Below are 20764 nucleotides of genomic sequence, written 5' to 3'. Positions count from 1 at the left end.
TTTGCATTTGAACCCTTTGCTGCTTTTGCTGTTTCTGTGGTTTTATTACCTGTTCACTTCCCTGAAATCCCACGTTTGGATTATATTTTTGAACTCCCCCACAATTCGGAAAAGGTGGTTGTGGCAATTGGTCTTGACGATTATTCACCTGTTGTTGTTGCTGTTGCTGTAACTGTCGCTGAATATTAAATTCGTTTAACCCCTGTTGTATCTGTAGCTGTCGCTGCAGGTCAACACCATTCTGCATCTGTGGATTCAATAAGGGATTCTTTAAGTTTTTAGGAGGATGAGGACACTCGTCCCTCCAATGTCCAATTTCGCCACAATTAAAACAAGGTAATCTTTGCTTTAACTCCTCAATCTTTGGGCTAAATTTCTTTGGGAAATTATTACTTTTAAACTTTCCTTGTATTTGGTTTGTATTTCCAGTTTGAACAAAATTAGTGTTCTTATTACCCATGCTGGCAATCTGTTGCTCAGCCACCTTTACCTGAGCCCACATGGCTTTCTCCTTCAGCTTTTTCTGTTTTACTTCTATTTCATCACTGCAATACTTTGCTTTTCTTAGAATATCATCTACAGATAGTGATTGCCATCCGACAATACTAGTTCTAATCATTTCTCCAATTTCAGGTTTTAGTCCATAAACAAATCTATAGACAAAATGACTCATGTCTTTTTCATCTAATTTTTCATAACCACTGTATTGTTTAAAGATTAACAGTAGTCTTTCATAAAAAGAATGAACTGATTCTTTTGTTTCCTGCTCTGTTCTTTCTATTTTAACCCAATCAACTTCTTTGGGTGGAATTTTGTTTTTCATCCAAACAATTACTTTTTCATAGAAATCCATTACAATTGGATTTGGGGCACCTGTTTCTTTAATTCGCTCAGGTTCTGCTTTTGGCCAACTAATCGATATTTTGCATTCTGTCCAAAGATCAGATGGAACAACAATGTCAAAAAATCCATCTAAATCAATCCACAGAACTTTTGACACTTTGATAAATCTATCAACTTGTCTGTACCACTCAACTGTTTTTTCCCTCAATTTTGGAAAATCATTTGTAAATAACAGAATGTCCTGTCTTGACCACGGGATATGAACATATCCTCCACCTGCAACTTCTCTCATTGGAAATTGTTTTGACAATTTATCCAATCTTTCATCTTCCTTCTTTTTCGTCCATTTTACTCTCCATTTATTCAGTTCTCCTAGCTTTTTGATATAGACAATTAAATCTTTAATGTGAACTATTCTTCCCATTGAGTTCAAACTCTCAATGTCACTTTCTGAAAAGTCTAATCTGTAATGTTTTGCAAAATTCTTTTGTTTACTTACATCGATTTCAAGTTCTGCTGCTAGATCCTCTAGTTGATCATATTTATTTTTCGTTTTCCACTGAATGCTTTTACAAATAAACAGTAGTTCATCATCTCGATAGTAATTTAAACTATCTGGACCAATTGTTCCAATTATTAATTCTTCGATATTCGCTTTTAATTTGGCCACATCAAGTTTTGGTGTGGTTACCCTGACTTCAGGACTCCCTATATCTGATACAGCACCCATTGGTGTTTTTGGAGATAAATCCTCATTAAAGGTTAAATCAGGCATTCTCGATTTAGAAGTGTTTATTTCAGATAAATCTGAATAAAATTTTTCAGCAGCCTTTTGAATTTCTGTATTTAAAGGAATAGTTAATCCAGTTTTGTTTGTTTCCCTTTGGTCAAATACGGGCTGAACAGGACCAATTGTTACTGGAACCGTCACAGCTTCCATGCCTTTTGTCATTCTTTTTATTAGTTCTTCCTTTGATCTTATATATTCATTATAATCAACATCTTCAACATTTCTTATCTCTCTTGTATAATCTTTTGGACGTTCCCTTGCTCTTGGAGTCATTGTAAAATGTCTACCTTCATTTCGAGCATTCTCGAATTCTGGTCTTCTTGGAGTTTCAATGATTTCACAATTATTTGGATAAAGTTTAGGAGCTTCACTAATTGGAGGTGCACTCGGTGAAGTTTCAGTAGAAACCACCGGAGTAGACCATGATCTAGGAGGTCTCAAAGGCTGATTAGGCTGATTCTTTCTAGTAGTTGTATATATTTCTTCCATAACTGCATCCTCAGATTCACTTTCCATAGATTTCCCTGTAGGAGTACCCATTACCATTTCATGAATTAAATACAATCCTTCACTCATGTTTCCCTGTCTCCACATTCTCAATCTATCTTCATGAGTTTCTCTTTTCCAAGATGGATTTTTAGAAGGTCTTTTAATTCCACTAGCTTCTCTTTGTAACTGACACATCTCATCTTCCCACTCAACTAAAGCTTCAAATTGAGTTGGTCTCGGTTTAGGAACAAGAGCATTCATTTTCTCTCGTAAATTTCTTAAGACTCTTACATTAAATGAACCTTCATCAGGCCAAGTTAAAACACCGTCATTTTTAGTATAACGTTTCCAATTATCGAACCATAAGACAGTATGATATCCGTATTCACCTTCCATATACGCTGCAGGTGTTTTATACTTATGAAGTAGTTTACCACCTCGCGTTTCGATTTTCTTGTCAGGTGAAAATAAATTCTTGAATTTCTGAAATAATGTTGACTTTTTCTCAACATGTTTAAAATGATAACTCATTTTTAAGAGTTAAATCTAATTCACAAAATCGTTCGTAAAATATTTCCGGGATGTTCCGTAAAACAACCAATCCGTGCGCGAAACACACCAACAAGCCAATGACAGTTGAGCTACGTCACTTTTCTGCTCAACCAATGAATTTAGAGTTTTTCCGAAGGACCAATCAGCTCACAGGCCGTCAGAGACTCGAGAGCCAATCAGAATACAGCTTGTGACGTAGGTCACCCAATCCCAGCGCGGCTCTGTGACGTACACAGCAGCTGCGGTTTCTCGTTTCTCACTCCTGGCGCTTACCCCTCCTTCACAAAATCTTTTCACAGCGCCATTTTAAGAACACTTTTCAGTGTAAATTAATTTTTAACGATGACTATAAAGACAACATCTGTTCGTTTCACTATTTAGGATAGTTTACATACATTCAAGTATCCACACTTCGGAATAGACGGCGCTATTCACACTAAGGATAATATTCAATTGTCAGTAGAGTAACCTTACCCCACCCTTCTAACACGTATAATTATGAACTCGCTTTGCTCTGAACCCACCGCGAAGTGAAAGTTCTAAGAGTTCCACTTGAACATAAAATACAATTCAAACTCGCACTTTCATACGGAAAATTCCCTAATTTCAAACACTCATGAAATCCGTACAGGACTCTCACCTGTTTATAGAAATCATGCACCGTTAGCAAAATAACGACGTTATCCGTACAGGGCTCTCACCTGTTTATAGATATGAAGCATGTACCCGTACAGGACTCTAACCTGTTTATAGATAATCATGCACCGACGCTAATTTACCCTTCACTTAAGCTCGGATATAACTAATACTTTTATCACAGTGAGTTTTATGGAAGGCGCTTTGTCCCTATTCTCATGCTGCTCTAATTTCTTAGAAAACCCTCACTATACAAGATTCAGACCTAGCCCTAAAACTGTGCTGCTCGGCGACAACACTATGGTACTCGGCGATACCTCTTGTGATACTCGGCGATATCACTACAAACAGAACAGATGGCTTGCGTGACTAATTTCTCGCCACACAATCTATACCGGTATAACTTACAGATAGGCACGAAAAACGAAATTAACATGTGTTAAAACATCGATCCTATTTCCATACCATAACGCAATCCTTAGTAACCAACATATTACCTTGGTTACCCCTTAGCAACCATCAATTTCTGCTACCAGAGAATTGATCCAGCGGCCTATAGAAAATATATCATAAACAACGCTACCCAACTTCATAACCTATAAACAAAATTCTATACTAAATATGGACCCATTTATAAACCTGATATATTTTGGGCCTACTGAATCAGGTTGTCAGATTAAATCTATATACACATTATCTACAAACTAGATACATTTTTATACATCTGCGGAAAGAATATTGTCATTAGAATAAAACTATACCATTTAAATGACCACCATTGGCGACGTGATCTAGCTAATAGTAACCTACACTCCTAAATAACCAAGACCAGCTTGTTTGTCAAAAGTAAGATTTTATTTACTAAATTATGGTATATAAGTTGATAGTTCTATAAATGAATTTTATTAGCCATAAAGCAAGCATGATTGTAAAGAAATATGAGAAAATACAATTTAAGCAAGTAAATCAAATTTAAAGTGAATATATAAAGTTTAGCATTTCTAAAACCTAATTCCCTAACTGAGCTAAATAGATAGAAATTAAAGTAAAGTTCTTTGAGGATTCTTACGTGCTCCAAGTAAAGTCCAGCAGCACTTCACCCTCATCGGAAAGTCAGAAAGCAGCAGCCAGCCCAACCCTAAGGGCATGACTTTTTATACCTTTCTACGCTAACTAAACTAGCAAAGGAAAGTTTTCAGAAATCTTCGACGTCCCATTGGCTGAGAGTGACAAGTGACATGTCACCAAATTCTCAAAAAGTTCCATAAAATCATGTCTCATAAGGACCATTGTCTCTTCCACGTGAAGCCAGAAGCTTCCTGAGATTGCAACAAATGTATTAAGTCATTCTCGCAGCGTCCATAGACTTTCAATACAACTTCCGCGGATGCCAAGTTAAGGACTGACAAAATGTTCACTTTCGACCTTGGCCATGTCCGACAGAATGATGTCAGCTCATCAGTTTTTGCTTTGTGAATGCAGCTTCAATAAACGCTTTAATTCAGAATGGGCGTCTCGTGACTTTCTGCAGAATTATATGTCAGCTCTTTTTCTGCGGTTCAAATGACTAGGCCCAAAAGCAGGCAACTTATGATTTCTAATATAAAACAAACACAAGAAAAGTATTAATGTAAGAAATAATGTAGATTCTGTATCCACCCCAAGTTTTACTAATTAATTAACCCACCCGATTAATCAAATGTTACCTAGCCATTGCAAACAAATAAAGCAGCGTTTATATCTACCAGTCTCCGTTTTTTCATGAGACCCATATGCACCTAGAATAGTAGAAATGACATCACACAGACAAGGAAAAGCAAAACAAGCACATGCTTCTTTTAAGTTTGCAGCAGTTAGTAATGACAAAAACGAAAACAATAATTTATTTTATTATATTGCACGAACAAAAAGATGCAACATTTATGCACGTTTATGAGCACACATGTTAGTCCCCCCACATGTAAAGTTTAATCTAAGTTGTATTAGTACAACATATCACAAATCATTAATATTATTATTCATGTTATGGAAATATGACTTTGCGAGTTTAAACAAAATTTTGTTTTCTATCTCGCTCCATCAGTGTCTATCAAGGGGAAGGTTGTGGGTCGATCCTGACCTAGTAACATACACAGCAATGGTTTAAAATGTTGGGTATCATTAGCGTAGCAATACTTGGACTGGACATCTATTAATCATTCTAAAAAAAGCTTTCCATCCAAAGCTATGGTTTAGTTTTGGGTACTTGGCCGAAAACACAATATGGCCAGGTTGCTTATGTATGACAGTATGAAACTGGAAAATAGGGTTCCAGTCCCCACTCCTCTAAATTGTGTGATATAATACTGGCTTTGTTATGAAGTTGGGCATCCGAGCTGAGATGTTTGTGGGTCGCGAGTTAGGTCATGTAAGTAATTAGGCATCTTCACACGTGCACAGCCGGCCAGTCCCCCCCCCTGGAGAGTAATGTTAGTATGCTCTCCTTGTGAGGTATTGATGTTTGTCAGTGCGTCAGCCCGCGCAGGCCGGAGGTAGCAGGGGGGAGCAGCAGGGGATGTCTGCTCCTCCTCCCCCCTTCGACAAAGGCGTTTCTTGGTAGACCGCATGCCTCTGAGTGGTGGCTGGGGGGGGGGGGGCTGCGTTGCGCTCGTACCAGGGCTGCCATGTGGGTATAGCGGCACACACTGCGCGGGTGTTGCGGATCCGGGGTGATGTTGTTGGACAGTGGTCCGGTGGTGTCACTTTCGTGGCCTCTGTCTGTTGCGTTACTTGCAGCTGCCCGTTCTGCTCGCCTGCCTTGGTAGTGCGGAGCACTGGGATGAGCTCTGTTTGCGCTCCTTGGCTGGCAAGGTTGCACTGCGGGGGGCAGATGGGCACAGAGTGGAGAATCCTTCCCCCTGGGGGATTTGCTGGCGATGGCGCTTCCATAGACTTTTGCTGGGACTGATTGTGAGGGCATTTGATAGATGCCGTTATGGGCTTTGACGTCTTGGCTTAGGGGCGGGCATGGTTTCCGGCAGCAGGACAGGGTGTGTTCCTGTGCGGGACAGGACGAATTGGCCTTTCAGTAAGTCAGAGCGGCGTCTCCAGCTTGCCTTCAGTGTCCTCGCATGTAGCCATTCTTTGCTCGTGCATGTTTCCTACCGCCGGTCAGAGCAAGTAAATGAGAGGGCCCGGGGGTGGAGAGTGTACCAGGCAGCATGTTAGATTTCTGGAATTACTTTCCACCTCCTCCAGCGGGCAAACGGACTACAGAATACCTTTTTCACGTATGGGTCTACATGACCTGACTAGGCTATCATGCGTCTCAATTGAGCCCCGTCAAAATTGGCCCACAGAGAGTGTACAAGGGTACCTATTTGGGAAAGGAATATGGCCTGGCAGCCCAAGCTGCACGGTTAGGGCTACAGTCTTAAAGGCAGGGGGTTGGGACCCACTGCTGCCAATTATTTTCATGTTTTAACAACTATTCGGTCTAGGTCTAGGTCTGCCTGCTCTGTGCTAACCACATCCTGCCTTGTGGTGACACAAACAGGTTTTGCCCGGCCCAGGCACCAGGACAGAGGGCAGTACTCAGTAGTAATGTGCCTTCTGCAGCTTTCCCTCGGCCATTGTGCAAGTCGCGCTTGCTGGGCACGTCTGCCCCTGACTCTCCTGTAACTGAGCAGGGCGGCTCAGCCCAAGAGCCATAACATATCTTATCTTAGGGTATCTAAGGCAAGGGGGGCGTGGCTTGCGCGCCTCTTCAGCATGGCGTGTCGCGCTTGAGCTCCAGGGCGCTTGAGGTCCGTTGGAGGCTTTTATCCGCATTCCGAGTGCCCCTCTTCAGCGGAACAGCTCTCCTGGACAGCGGAACATGCTGGGAGCAGTTTGACGTCTTTTTCGGCGATTTTCAACTACGGCTGAGTTCATTCCTGTCAGGCTGAAGTGACGCTCGTTTTCCTTGACGGGCGGCCGCCATCTTACCCGCCTGTGACGGAGAGCGGCATTTCTCCTCAGAATTGTCGCACTGGATCCATTCTTGCCGGTTCCGCAGGATATCTGGGTCCATTAACCTCCAGTGACTACATCTGGTAACTTTGTGCTTTTTTCTTCTTCTTTTTTTTCTTCTTTTGGTGCTGCTTGGCTGACTATTTTGTTGCTGACGCTTTGGCTACCTCAGTGCAGCACTCTGAAATTAGTGCTGCATTTTGCTTACGTTCTGTAACTCTGCTTTGACCTTTTTGGTATTTACAAGGCTCTTTTTTGTCATTCCTGCGACCACATTACATATAAGACCGCCTTTTTAGATTATTGGGCTTTGTCTGCGCTCAAGACACCTTATTTCTTGATTTTTGGTGTGAATTACGCTCTTTTTGGCCTCTCTTCTTCCTCAAGTGGTTGTCTAATTTTTTTTGTGGCAGTTGTTTCATGGCTGCAACTATGGGTCGTTCCTCAACGACTAAAGACTCGAAAGATACTGGTGCCTCTCTTAAAAGGCTTAAGCCATTGTCTCCTACGCCTGAGTCTTCTCAGTCTGATACCAATTCCACTCTTGACACTATATTAACGCGCCTTAATGAGGTTCATGATATTGCGCAGTCAACAAAGACTAACACGGATTTATTGCAAGTGGAGGTGTCTGCTATTAGAAATGACTTTAAGGCCCTCTCTATTCGTGTTTCAGCCACGGAGACACGTATCAGTGGTGCAGAGGATAACATGCAGAAACAATCCAGGTCTCTCATCCACTTAGAGCGCTCAATGGCGGCATTGCGAAAGGATCTCACTGAGCAGGAGGACCGGAATCGTAGATCCAATCTGCGCATTTTTGGTTTGCGGGAAGATGCAGAGACATCATCTTCTTCTATGATTGATTTCTTATAGCAATGGATTCCTTCTACTCTACAAATCTCATTCCAAAGAGACTTTGAAATAGAAAGGGCGCATCGTGTCCCTACTTTTCGCTCTAAATCAGCAACACAGCCAAGAGCGATTATTTTTAAGCCACTGCGTCATCAACATACGGAGCAAATTCTTGCTCACATGCGGAAGGTTAAATCTATATCCTGGGAGGGCCATCGAATTTCAATATCTCAGGACTTCGCCAGAGACACAGTCATAAGAAGGAAAGGTTTCCTCAATCTTCGAAAACGTCTATCTGAGATGAACATTCCCTTTTCCTTCTCTGGTCCATCGAAATTTCGCATTACCTTCAAGGGTCGTTCCAGAATTTTCGACGAACCGGCAGACCTCGCTTCCTTCTTGGACAATCAGATGGAAATTCAGATGGAGATCCAACGGGCGACTACGATGGATCCTGGTGCTTCGGGCACTTGAAGTGTAAACTTATGTCTCCTCTGTTCTCTCTTCTTTTTCAGATAGATTGAATTAATTTTCTCTTATGCTTTTTTGTGGTGGTTTTATCTTCCCTGGTTGTTGGTATATTGGTGGTGTTTGTTTTTTTTGCTCTGCCAATGGAGTTTTTGAGCTCTATTACCTATTACTTTTTCTATCTGATGTTTTTTCCTTCTCCTTATATAGAATAGTTGCTTCAGGTTGTGTGTATTCCTATGTATTGTTTTCTTTCTTACCAGATGACTTTAATTGCTTTATCATGCCGTCCCTATACCTGATTTTCTTTTCTTGCGTTGTTTGTGGGACGGCCTATCTGATGCTACTATAGGTTTTTTCTGTTCTTGTTTTCTTCGTTTTTTATTTCCTTCTTCTTTCTGCGGTCTTTCCCTTTCACTGCATCTTTCTCTGCACGCGACCTGTCTCGTCTTGTCTCCTTGTCTCCAGTTTGCGATTTTTCTCTTCCTTCTCATGTTTGTACTCTTCTTCTATGTGGGTTTCCTTTTTCTGTCTGTTTTTCTTAATTCCTTATACATTTCTGTTTTCTTTTTCTTCTTTCTTTCGGTTACTGGTAGTTTGACTGTTGTTTATAATCCACTGGTAATATTTCATTGCTTGTTTACTTTTTTACCATGTTAGAATTTCTACGTTTCAATTCCAAGATTTTGCCTTATTTGTAGAGTGTTTCTTCTCTTTTACACTGCCTACATTTCCATAGTTGTACTCCTAAGCTGTATTTAGGCTATATTTAGGATGCTTCTCTTTAGGATTTATCTCTTTTCTAGTTCTTTCACTCCCTTTTCTAATTGGTCCATGGATTTATGGATTACGCTGTTTGATGGTTCTTAACTGTTTCTGTTGATTAGGTCATGCTCTTTCCCTATATAGCACTTTATTTTCTCCTTGATGTATAACCCTACCCCGTGTTATTAGATGCTAGTCTTAAAGGATGCCTTACTTTCATACGGTTCTGTTTCCATTCATTCTCTGTTTCTAGGTGTTTCCTGATTATCTATTGCATGCTTCCGGACTTCTGTATTCTAGGAAATGCTGTTCTATAGATTCTTATGCATTTCTCTTTGCCTATTTACTGTATTTACTGTATTCCTGTTTTAGAGTATCTATTATTACTGATGATTTCATGTTTTTTTACTTCAAGTTCGTTTTATCAGCTTTTTCTCAAGAGATATCTACTTTATTTATATTTACTCTCGCTTACACTTTTCAAGTTTATGCTTTTAGATGATGTTGCTATTATTAATGCTTTTTTCAGATATTTTTTACATTTGATATCTGTTTCATGAAATGTCTTTTTATTGGGGCTGATTATACTACATTGTCTTCTCCTCATAACGGCTCCTTGATCCCCCTTTTCACGTTCCCCCGAGTATGAATTTGGTCTTTTTCAGACCTCCCTTCTTTGCTCTTCTCCCCTTTCTTCTCTCCTTTTCTTGCTATTTCTTCGCTTTTCTTGCTCCTTGGACTTCTTCATTGACCTTCCTCTTTTCATTGTTTTTGTGTGCTGTTTGGGGGTTTGTCACTACTATGTTTGTTCTTATATTACCATCTATGTCTCTTCCTTTTGTTCTCCTACATGGATCATGCCTGGTTTGAATGTATTATCCCTTAATGTTAAGGGTTTAAATCACCCAGTTAAGAGGTCAAAAATTTTGAACTACTGCAAATCTCTCGCGTCAGATCTTGTACTTTTACAGGAAACAAAGGTCTCGAGTAGGGAGGCCCTATTCCTGAAGAAGGAGTGGGTTTCGGATGTTGCCTGTTCAGATGCATGTGGTAAAAGAAATGGGGTTATTACGTTGCTTTCTAAAAAATCTGGCTTGTCTATTATTTCTTCAGAACAGGACACAGAGGGTCGTTGGCTATTGTCTAAGATGTCTGATGGTAATGTTGATCTCTATGTCATGAATATTTATGCCCCTAATAAAGATGATCCGCTGTTTTGGAAAATGGTGACCAAAAAATTGAATGACACTCCTCATTCTGGTAATCTTATTGTTGGTGGAGATTTTAATTTACCAATGGATCCACTTCTTGATAGGAGTTCAGCCTTTCATTTCCGCCCTCCGAAAGCGCATAAACAAATGACTAATATGTGTTCTCTTCTTCATCTTCAAGATGTATGGCGTCTTTTTAATCCCTCTGGTAGTGATTTTTCCTTTTTCTCCTCCCCTCATTCTACTTTTTCACGTATTGATTATCTTTTGGTACACTCCTCCCTTCTTCAATCCTCCTTTTCTCCTCTTATTCATCCCATTTTGATTTCCGACCATGCCGCAATTTCTTTCACGCTGTGGTCCTTTGCTCCCATGGCGAGGTCTCGTTCATGGAGACTGAATACGTAAATTCTGTATGATGATTCCCAGGTTTCTGAGTTTTCTGAGGATATTCAGACTTTTTTTCTTGAAAATGAGGGCTCAGTAGATTCCCCGGTGGTGCTCTGGGATTCCTTTAAATGTACGTTTCGTGGTCACGTCATTAAATGTATGGCAAGGAGGAATGCTGTGATTAAGAAAGAACTAACGGATTTGGCTAGTGACATTAAAACACAAGAATCTCTTTTTCGTCATTCCAAAGATAAATCCTGTCTGCAGTCCATTAAACAATTGAAATATAAATACAATTCTATTGTCACTAAAAGAGCTCATATTGGACTTCAAGCTCAAAAATCTAAAGCGCTCTTATTAAAAAATCGAGCGGGCAAGGCTCTTGCGGCCACACTAAAATTTCAAGAATCTTTGCGTATCTCTTCCCGGATTTCTTCTATTAATGACCACTCGGGTTCTAAGAAATTCCAGACTGAGGAGATTCTAGAAGTATTCCGGGACTTTTATAATAACTTATACACTCCTTCTAATCAGGCCTCTTTTCAGCAATGTCAAGAATTTCTACAAACAATTCCCATAAAATTAGTATCTGTAGAAGACAGTTCCTCTTTGAATGGTCCAATTACCCTTGATGAAATAACCGCTGCTATTAAAGATACTCGTTCTGGAAAAGCACCAGGTCCGGATGGATACCCTATTCTATTTTACAAAACCTTTCTTCCGGTACTTGTCCCCAAATTGAAGTCTGTTTTTGATGCTTTCATTAAGGATGGTTCTGTATCTGGTTCTTCTGCTGATGCTACCATTGTCGTGATTCCAAAAGAAGGGAAAGATCATTCTGACCCCAAAAATTTCCGACCTATTTCCCTGCTCAATATGGAAGCTAAGATCTTTGCGAAGATCTTAGCTAAGCGTCTAGAATCCTTTATTCCTCATCTGATCCATCCCTCGCAAACAGGGTTTGTAAAGGGTCGCCTGGCGCGTGACAATATTCGAACGTTCTGTCATATTCTTGGAGCAGCTAAACGCTCCCAGCTTCCGGCCGCGGCTTTGGCACTCGATGCTGAAAAGGCCTTTGATAAGGTTTCTTGGCCTTTCCTGCGTGCTGTGTTATGTGCTCATAATCTTGGAGATTCCTTTATTCAAATGGTTATGTCTCTTTACTCTTCACCTAGAGCTAATATACGAGTTAATGGTGCTACTTCCTCCTTTTTTCATCTTCGACAAGGTACTAGGCAGGGCTGTCCTCTATCCCCCCTTTTATTTTTGCTATCCATTGATCCTCTTCTCAGGACGATTGACCTCCACCCTGATATTAAGGGTTTTTCTTTTGGTCCTCACTGTATCAAAACAGCTGCTTACGCAGATGATGTTCTTATTTCTGACGACATTACCTTAGCCATTCCTGCTATTTCTGATACGATTTCTCGCTTTTCCAAGGTTTCTGGATACACCATAAATAGGGATAAAACTGAGATGTTCCCTCTGAATGCGTACTGTTTCTCTCATCATATGGGATCTGCGGGCTTCAAATGGCAATCTAAACAGTTAAAATATTTGGGTATTTATTTCTGTTCTTCCCTTTCTGCTACCACCTCTTACAATGAATCTCAAACCATTCTTAAAGTGCGACATCTTTTGGACACCTGGTCTCCGAAGCACATTTCTTGGTGGGGTCGTCTGCAAACGCTTAAAATGATGATTACCCCTATCATCAATTTTGTCTCCTCTATGCTCCCGGTTAATCTTTCTGCATCCTTCTTTCATGAAATCGATGTTCTTACATCCAAATTCTTATGGAATGGCAAAAGGGCTCGGATTGCCTATAAATTTTTACGTCAACCCTGTGGTATGGGGGGTTGTAATCTTCCTAACTGGGAAAAATACCAGATTGCCTTTTTGGCGTCTCAGGGCGCCTTATGGTTCTCTTCTCCTTCTGTTCATGTTCCCTCTTGGCTGTTAATTGAACAATATCTGGCCTCTCCTTTGCCGACTGCTTCTTTTCTGACTACGAATACCCTTTCTATCCTTTTCTCCCGATCCATTATTTTAGATACTATTGCGGCGGTCCGGAAGATTGATAAGAAAGTGGCGGTTCCACTTCATAAATCTCGATGGTCGTCTATTTGGCGAAATTCTAGAATCAAGGTTAATGTTGATCCTTCTTTGATGGCTTATTGGGCTGGTAAAGGTATAGCGCTTGTTAAACAGCTTTATGATGGTCACAATCAACCGTTACCTTTTTCCTCCTTAGCGAGCCAATTTTCGTTATCTAATTTAGACTTTTATACCTTCCTTAAAATTAAGGTGGCTCTTGCTAAACTGCGCCTACATCCTTCCTCCCCCACAGTTACCCTCTTCCAACTGTGGGTGCGGTCTGGTCATGTGGCCTCCAAAATTTATAAATTCTTGTCATCTTCTATATTGCCTGCCTCAACTGTTGCTCATCGTAAATGGCTGCGTAATTTTGATCATGCTCTCACTGATCATATTTCTTCCGACACTTGGCAGCTTCTTGGTAAGCTTTCTCTACGTAATAAAATTGCCCCTTCACTAATGCAATCTAAATTCTTCTCTATCAATCTCCTTCATTGGACTCCTGTTCGTTTGCACTCGCTGAATCTTAAAACAGATGACTTGTGTTGGAGTTGTGGGTTGCTACCTGGTGATTTCCAACATATGTTTTTTGGTTGTTCCCTCCTCCAACCCTTTTGGGACCTCATCCACAAACACCTTATGCTTATTTTTGGTATTCAATTCCAACTCTCTTTCTCATTAATTATTTTAGGTCCGTTAGCTTCCCCGGTCCCTCTTCCTTTGGATTCCATGGAGTTGCAGTTGATGGACCTATTGCTGACTATTGCTGTGAAGGTTATTCTCATGGAATGGAAGTCTTTTTCTTCGATTTCTTATCATACTTGGTGGGCTTGGGTTTCCTTTCTACGAAGTGCACATACTTCTGTTGATCAGGCTCATCTCACTCCTTCCATATCTGCGGGGGTTTGGTATGCTTTAGACTCATATATGGATTCAGCCTCGCAGGGGTGGGTTGCGCAATACCCCTTTGATATGTCTGATTAATTTGTGTTTTTCCTTTGTAGGAAGGGTCTACGGAAGTCCATTTTCTTCTTCTCGCTCTTCTTTTCTTCTTCCTTTTTCTATTCCTTCTCTCTCCTTTCTCCTTTCTTTTCTTTTTCATCTTTTTCTCTTTTTCTCCTTTCTCTTTTCTCTATATCTTCTCTTCTCCTACCCCTTTTTCCCCACAAATATGATCTGATAGTGGTACCATTGTTCAATATGTCTGCTGTATTTTACTTTCTCTCCTTTAATTGTTTTTTTATCTGAATTTAGTAGACCTAGTACATTGAATTATGGTCAGAGTTACTTGTTTTCTGGTCCTCATATATTGACGGTAGTTCTCTGATCTTACTGGTATCACTATTGTTTGTACCTTATTTCCTTATGTGCTCCTTAAAATAATAAATCTTTTGAAATGAAAAAGGGTATCTAAGGCAAGTTTAGAGTGCTTTATATGTCCAGGGAGCAGTCATTACTACCCAAAAAGCCCGGTGCAAGGGTCTACGGAGGGCCAGTTAATTCTCTGTCTCTTACACAGAGTTTTCAGGGATAGCGATAACCAGAGCCTTCAGCCCCACGCTCAATGTGGTCTCTCGGGGCACCCGGGAGCATTTCGGGGATGGGTCATACTTTAATTTGTAGTTTTGGTCTGACCCTGCCATTGCTGCCATTCTGCTCGATCCCTTCTAGTCTGTAATGCAAGAACAGAGCTGACGACTTGAATTGGGTAACGCAGGTTCAAGTCTCTGCGTCGGTTCAACACTGTTCAACGGGCACTGCGTTGCCAACATGGGGGAGGTTACACAGCAGGATGGCCGAGACCCGAGCAAGGGACCGGCCTCTACACACAAGCCACAGTGCTTGGGCGACTGGGGCTCGGTTCCGCAGCCTCTTAGTGGCCCTCAATTTGGAGTGGTAGGCAGAGCACGGAGCGGGTCGTGAGCCATGTGCTCTGCGGTAGAATTCCGGCCTTGTGAAGGTGGCCGCTGTGGCTTGCCTGCTAGGCAAGCGGAGCCCTGGGCAGTGTATGTGTGGTCAGCCTGTCGGAATCTCGGGTTCTCGAGCAATCAACTGTCGGCAGAGACGGATGTGGGCAGTGAGAGGACCCATTGCTCGGGTCAGTCACGCAGACAGGGAAACAAGCCCACCTGGATGTTAGCTATGCATCCTGCAGCAGGCAAACTAAGAACGCGAGCTCACACGCCCACCACAACACCCCTGATACAATATGACAGAACTGCAGTGGAAGGGAACGTGTTCAGCTGTTGCCGGGTGGAGTGGATGATGTCTGTGTGCACTACGATGTTGATGGCCTTCTTGAACACCTCTGGGGTGGTGTGTCATGCGTGGATTATAACGTGTTCTATGCCGTACGTGTGTCACTAATTTTGCCAGTTAGTTATTAAGCGTTTGGATATATTGCTAACCTTGACCATGGTGTCAGGGCGCTGGCGAGCAGACCCGTTGCATTTGGTAGACTTTGGAGTACTTGAGTCACATCAATATTGCCCAAAGTCTAAATTAACATAAGAAGGTTAGCAATATCAATTCCTAATCAGATACTAATGGTTAGAGGTACATTTACACCAGTAGGAAAAGATTCAAACATGGTATGGGAATGTATTAACCCCTTTTCTAAACATCCTTCGTGCAGCCAAGGGGTAGTGATTTTGACTCCGTTTTCAACTCGGTTGAGCAGTTGCAGCACGGTCGGTATTCACCCTACTGTTTGCAGCATTTGTTAGCTGGTAATGCCTCAAACATACCAGGATCTGGTCCCTGGGCTGACTAAAAGGGCAGATGTGGCTCTAGCTCTCCTCTAGTTAGTCCCACGCCAGGCTGGCAGGGTTTAGTTGGTCCTGGGGGAGACAGTGCGCAGTGGTGGGTACGGTTTGCAGCTGTGGGCTGGCAAGGCACATGTTTTATGGCATCCATTGTCAGCAGTCTAACCTCAGGTACATAAAGTATGACTCCTGTTTGGCACGCAAACTCTCTTTCACGTGGGCCGGGGTTTGTTAGAAGTTTTGGAGCAAGGGTGTCCTTATCCAGATAAGGGATACACATCTAGTTTAGGCAACTTGCAACTACCAACAAGGTCAAGGGCCCCGGCTTGCGGTGGGTGCCAGGTTAGAGGTGGACCGGATATGTGGCTTCAGTGTCCTTGGACGGGAGTGGCAAGATAATAGGGAGGGAGAAAATATATGGTTCATGCTTTTGGTAGTGGATTAACACAGAGATACTTTATAGCAGATTGCTTGTGGTTTGGTAGCCATCTCCCTCCTCCAGGCTGATGCAATGAAAAACAGCTATGGCTAGGCTCCTGGCCACCCAAATGCTGTCCCCATAGTGCGCCATATGGCCACTAGGGCCTCCTAGGGCATTCAGGTGCGCTGAGTGCGAAGTAGCTAAAGGTCACTAAGTAAGGAAGAGGGGTCCTAGTAGGACCCTCTAGGAGGGGGCTGCGCTTGGAGCATAACCTGTAATCTCAGATTTTACATGGAGGTCATTTGGACCACTCATATTTTTAATAGTACAACATGGTGAGTGGGAACAGAGCTGTACAGTTAGGTGCTGCACGTGGGGGGGGCGAGTTATTTCACCTCAGCCAAAGCTTCTTTGGGCAACCCACCCACGCTAAGATTATTTCTGTTCCAGCGGATTGTATTCTATTGTGCTCCTGAAGAGGGTACTCCCGGGTACCTTTCCGCCTCTGGATCGCCCTGTAACTCCGCCTGCAACACAAATGAGAAAAGATTAGAAGGCATTTCCCCCCCACCCTGAAAGCGCCGGGTATGCGGAAGAGAGGGAAACGGCATCAGGGTGAGGGGACAGCGGACAAAGAGGCCGCTCGGTGGGCGGGCGAGGAATATATACCCTCCCCCGCCCACACCTGGCCGGAAGTGACGCGCAGGACCCCCCGGGGTCTCAAGGTGCTGGGCTGCCCCGTGTGCCATCTTGTGGCACTACGGTGGCCGCCCTCTTACTTGTGTCCCCTGCGGGGACGTGTCGGTCGGCCTGCATAGTGCCAATATCGGCCCACTCACCAGCCAGCTTGCAGCAACATGCATGTCGCAGAAATAAGCAGACAAGACAACTTTTTGTTGGAGAAAAGTAGCTGCAGGTTTATTAGCATATACACATGCCAGTTATCTTACAGACGATCCAAAGGCAAGCCGCCCCTCGCTACCTACCACCTGATGGGCCAATTTGCAACATGGCCTTAGCCAATTGTTGCTTAGCGGTTGTGGGAGGAGATACTCCCTCCCATTTCCGGTGAACCATTGGTTCACCCTCCTGCTCACGCCCCCCCCTACGAGGGGCGGAGCGTTCAAGCGACCCCCGGTTGTGCAGGTTTCCAACCGCCCGTAGGATAGCAGGGCGCCGTCGCACCCCCAGGGTCCACCGCACAGACTTCCTGGGGATATTAGGCCTCATCATCCTATTGTGCTCCTGAAGAGGGTACTCCCGGGTACCTTTCCGCCTCTGGATCGCCATGTAACTCCGCCACAGCCCTGGGTGTGGCGACTGTCGCAGCCAGGGCCCCCCACCAAGGCCGGCATACTTCCTACTATTTCTAGCTTGATATTTCTAGGGCCTCACCCCTAACCAGCCAGAACAGTCCCAGCTAAATCGGGCAGGAGTGTCAAGCTATCCTCCCGAAGCCCCTTGCACATGGCGTAAGGTCTACCAAGTCTAATGACGTCCTGTCTCTTCTGCCCTTAGAATTACACATAGCGCAGGGCTTCCTGCGCCTGGCGCTCCAGGGCCTCCCTTGACGGGCGCCTTGCCTACAAAGATGGAGACATGTCTAACCACTGAAGTTTACCTGATCCCCACTGGTGGCAAAACCCACTGGAAGTTCAATATGGTCGTTCTATCAGGTGCCGTAACATGCCGAGATGGCCAGTGCACAAAACGTAAAAAGATCCTTGGTGCACACACCAGATGTCACGTTCAGGAATGGGGAATTAAGAGAATTGGGTCGGATTAAGAAACACTGCAAAATTATGCAAAGTGTCAACCTATACTGCTTGCTGAACCAGGGACTGGTCACAGATGCCTGGACCCTGCTAACCGCTTGAGACCCTGATCTATACACCAGGATGGTGTCGACTAGAAAGCTGGTGTGTCAACAAGGTTCCCTATATGGTGGATGGGGAGCCTCAGCTGGGACCCGTCTGTGAGCGTGTCAATACAGAGATACGCACCTCAGTCCAGAATACCCTTGCCTGATCCTAAAAAGGCACCTAGAGCCCGCTGCCCCCGCAGCGCGTGGCGAGGGAAACTGGCTCAGAACCACCAGACTGGGTTTTGAACACCATCACCACCACAGGACCTAGCTAAAGATTGGCTACCTCTGACCTGGCAAGGCCTGTCGGAGGCCAGCCGCCCCTTCCTTAGTTGACTACCTAGTCCTGGGGGAGTGAGCTTGCAGTTATCCGCAGGGGGGTAAAGACCAAAAACATGGCAGCTCAGAGAGCAGAGAGATGCCCCACAAGCCGACTTCCAACCAGATGTGCCAAAATAAGCTCTACCTCCCTGCTTCCTTCAACATAATGCACCCCAACTAGGCAAGCCAGTTGGTCGCGAGAGCCGAAAACCGGTATAAAGGGCAGGACTGGTAGACTGTCTAGGATGATCTAGATGAACCATCACGTGGTGCAAGCCTGCACTTCCAACAGCCCATCTGTTGACATAGTCAATGCAGCTTGGACGCACAATAAAGAAGCCACCCTTAACGCTTACATGCGTAGCCGACCACAAACTGGCCACCCTTAACAGGGCTTGTGGTAAAGTTGCTATGTGTTGTATTTCCTTAGTTCAGTGCACCAAAGGGTGTCATAGGTTTATTCCTGTGGATAGTATAAATACTGATATTACCTGCCCCTACTGGGCCCTACAGGTACGTAAAAGTACAAAAAACATCAACATACTAAGTGCCTCAAATGGTGCCTGGTGCCCAATAACATTATTTGGACAACTCACTTCATGGCCGCAAGCTTCTCCATAATGCGTAAAAGGCCGTATATATTTTTGCATGGGCGACATCCCTTTTACACTGTGTAAGTTATCTCCTCGTACCTGTCACAAGTCCCAAACATCCCCCTTTGCCTGTCCTAGCATTGGTCCCTATGAAGCTTAAAACCAGCAGCCTATCAAACTGTGTATACATGCAGTGCCGCCAAAGCAAACGTCTACATGGCCGCGTGGAAGCCCACATGCGACCCCCGATGTAGAAAGCAGAGGCTATAAAGTATCAGCCTGAACCACAGTGGAGCCCGAGCTGGGAGGTCTAGGTGGGATCAGGCAGGAAGGGGAAAGAGTGCCAAAGCAGGCCCAAAATTCTGTGCAAATTGACGATGCCACACCATAGTGCCAATTTGCCGGGTAATAGCAAACTGGCGATGCTCTAAACAACCAAGCCGTTGTCTCAGCGTGGGCCAGAAAGAAGAGACAAAAGTGTGGCAAAACAGGCACAATTAATCTGCAGGGCTACACAGCTTGCTCAGGCAAAGGCGCTGAGAAATGCGTGGTGATTGGCCGCTATGCCAATGTCTCCCTATCTATACTTACGAAAGAAGCGCTCCCAAACAACAAGCCCATCTGTTGGATTAGTTACTGCCTCTTAGTGCATAAGCTAACTGAGCCACAAATATAGTTTTCGTGCATAGCCAACCAAGAACTAACAGCCCCCCACCATAGCTACCAAGGTGTCAACCGCTAAGTGGGACATGTCCATCATTTCCGTGCACTAAGAGTGCCATAACAAGACCTGAATAACACTTTCTTGCCAGCCATCCAACACTCAAGCTGAGTGAGAACTAAATCAGAAAATACACCCAATTGACCAAGAAGAGACTCTAGAGGGCCAAGGAAAAGGGCTGCTTTTGTAGATATACCCGAGCTAGAGGTGTGCCTGAGTGAAACAATAACACATCTACGCTACTTTAGGGAGTCAAAGTGCCGGTATGGTAGGAAACTGCGTAGCTTAGGAGGAGCAGAGTAGCACCAACTTACACAGTCAGTCTGAAATGCCTGGTACCGTAAAACATGAGATGGGCACCTGTAAAATATGCATTGCGTGAAGACACACCTAGCGTTGAATGGGAAAAACGGCATTGCCTCATCCTGAGCACGCAAACACAGTCTATTATCAGATGACGCCGACCAAGTCCGAGTCTCTTTAACTTCTTCTCAACCATGTGAGAGCAAAACTCACCCCAATGGTCACACTACCGACCCACAGTGATAGATAACCGAGCCTAGTATGCCTCCCTGCAAGGCTGCCTTCTGCGCCACCAGGGCAATGGGTTCTACTCTTATAACATCACTAAAAGGATTCTATTAGATAAAAACTGAACCTCCAAGAGTAAGTTGGAAGAGTCACCCAATATCTCCAATACTATTAGTGAGCTGCTGCGTAAACTAATGCAAACACGTAACCGTCCCCGAATAAAGAATGGAAGAACAATCTGAAATAGAAAGAGTGTACCCGGGCACTGTCGGTAACACTTCCCCAAAGGGTGCATGTAAGCGCCCGACTGTAAGAAATACGAAGCTGATCCAACAGGGGCCCCCAACTAAGGTACAAACAAGGACAACCGATAATACAACCTCATGTGAAAAGTGCCGCGGAAGCACTCCTGACCTGGTTTGGAAAGAATATAAATGTGTCCCCTGTGGCGCCACCGCACCC

General features: G+C 43.7%; 1 protein-coding gene across 3 annotated transcripts in view; it reads left to right on the top strand.

Annotated features, from left to right (window-relative positions):
- Positions 1-20764, top strand: part of LOC144761648 (geranylgeranyl pyrophosphate synthase-like) — a 366008-nt gene that overhangs the window by 87547 nt on the left and 257697 nt on the right. Inside the window, exon 1 of one of the 3 annotated variants that reach the window (XM_078646936.1) lies at positions 7047-7383. The exons of 1 other annotated variant lie outside the window; for it this stretch is intronic. The gene's annotated coding sequence lies outside the window, so the exon portion shown is untranslated. Of the gene's footprint in view, positions 1-7046; positions 7384-7453; positions 8633-20764 lie in introns of those variants that run through there. One more of the 3 variants, XM_078646938.1, reaches the window with a different exon arrangement.

This window comes from Lissotriton helveticus, chromosome 6, assembly GCF_964261635.1.
Source record: "Lissotriton helveticus chromosome 6, aLisHel1.1, whole genome shotgun sequence".
Taxonomy (NCBI): Eukaryota; Metazoa; Chordata; class Amphibia; order Caudata; family Salamandridae; genus Lissotriton; species Lissotriton helveticus.
Note: the sequence above shows the minus strand (reverse complement) of the source record. Positions and strands in the feature narration are given on the sequence as shown.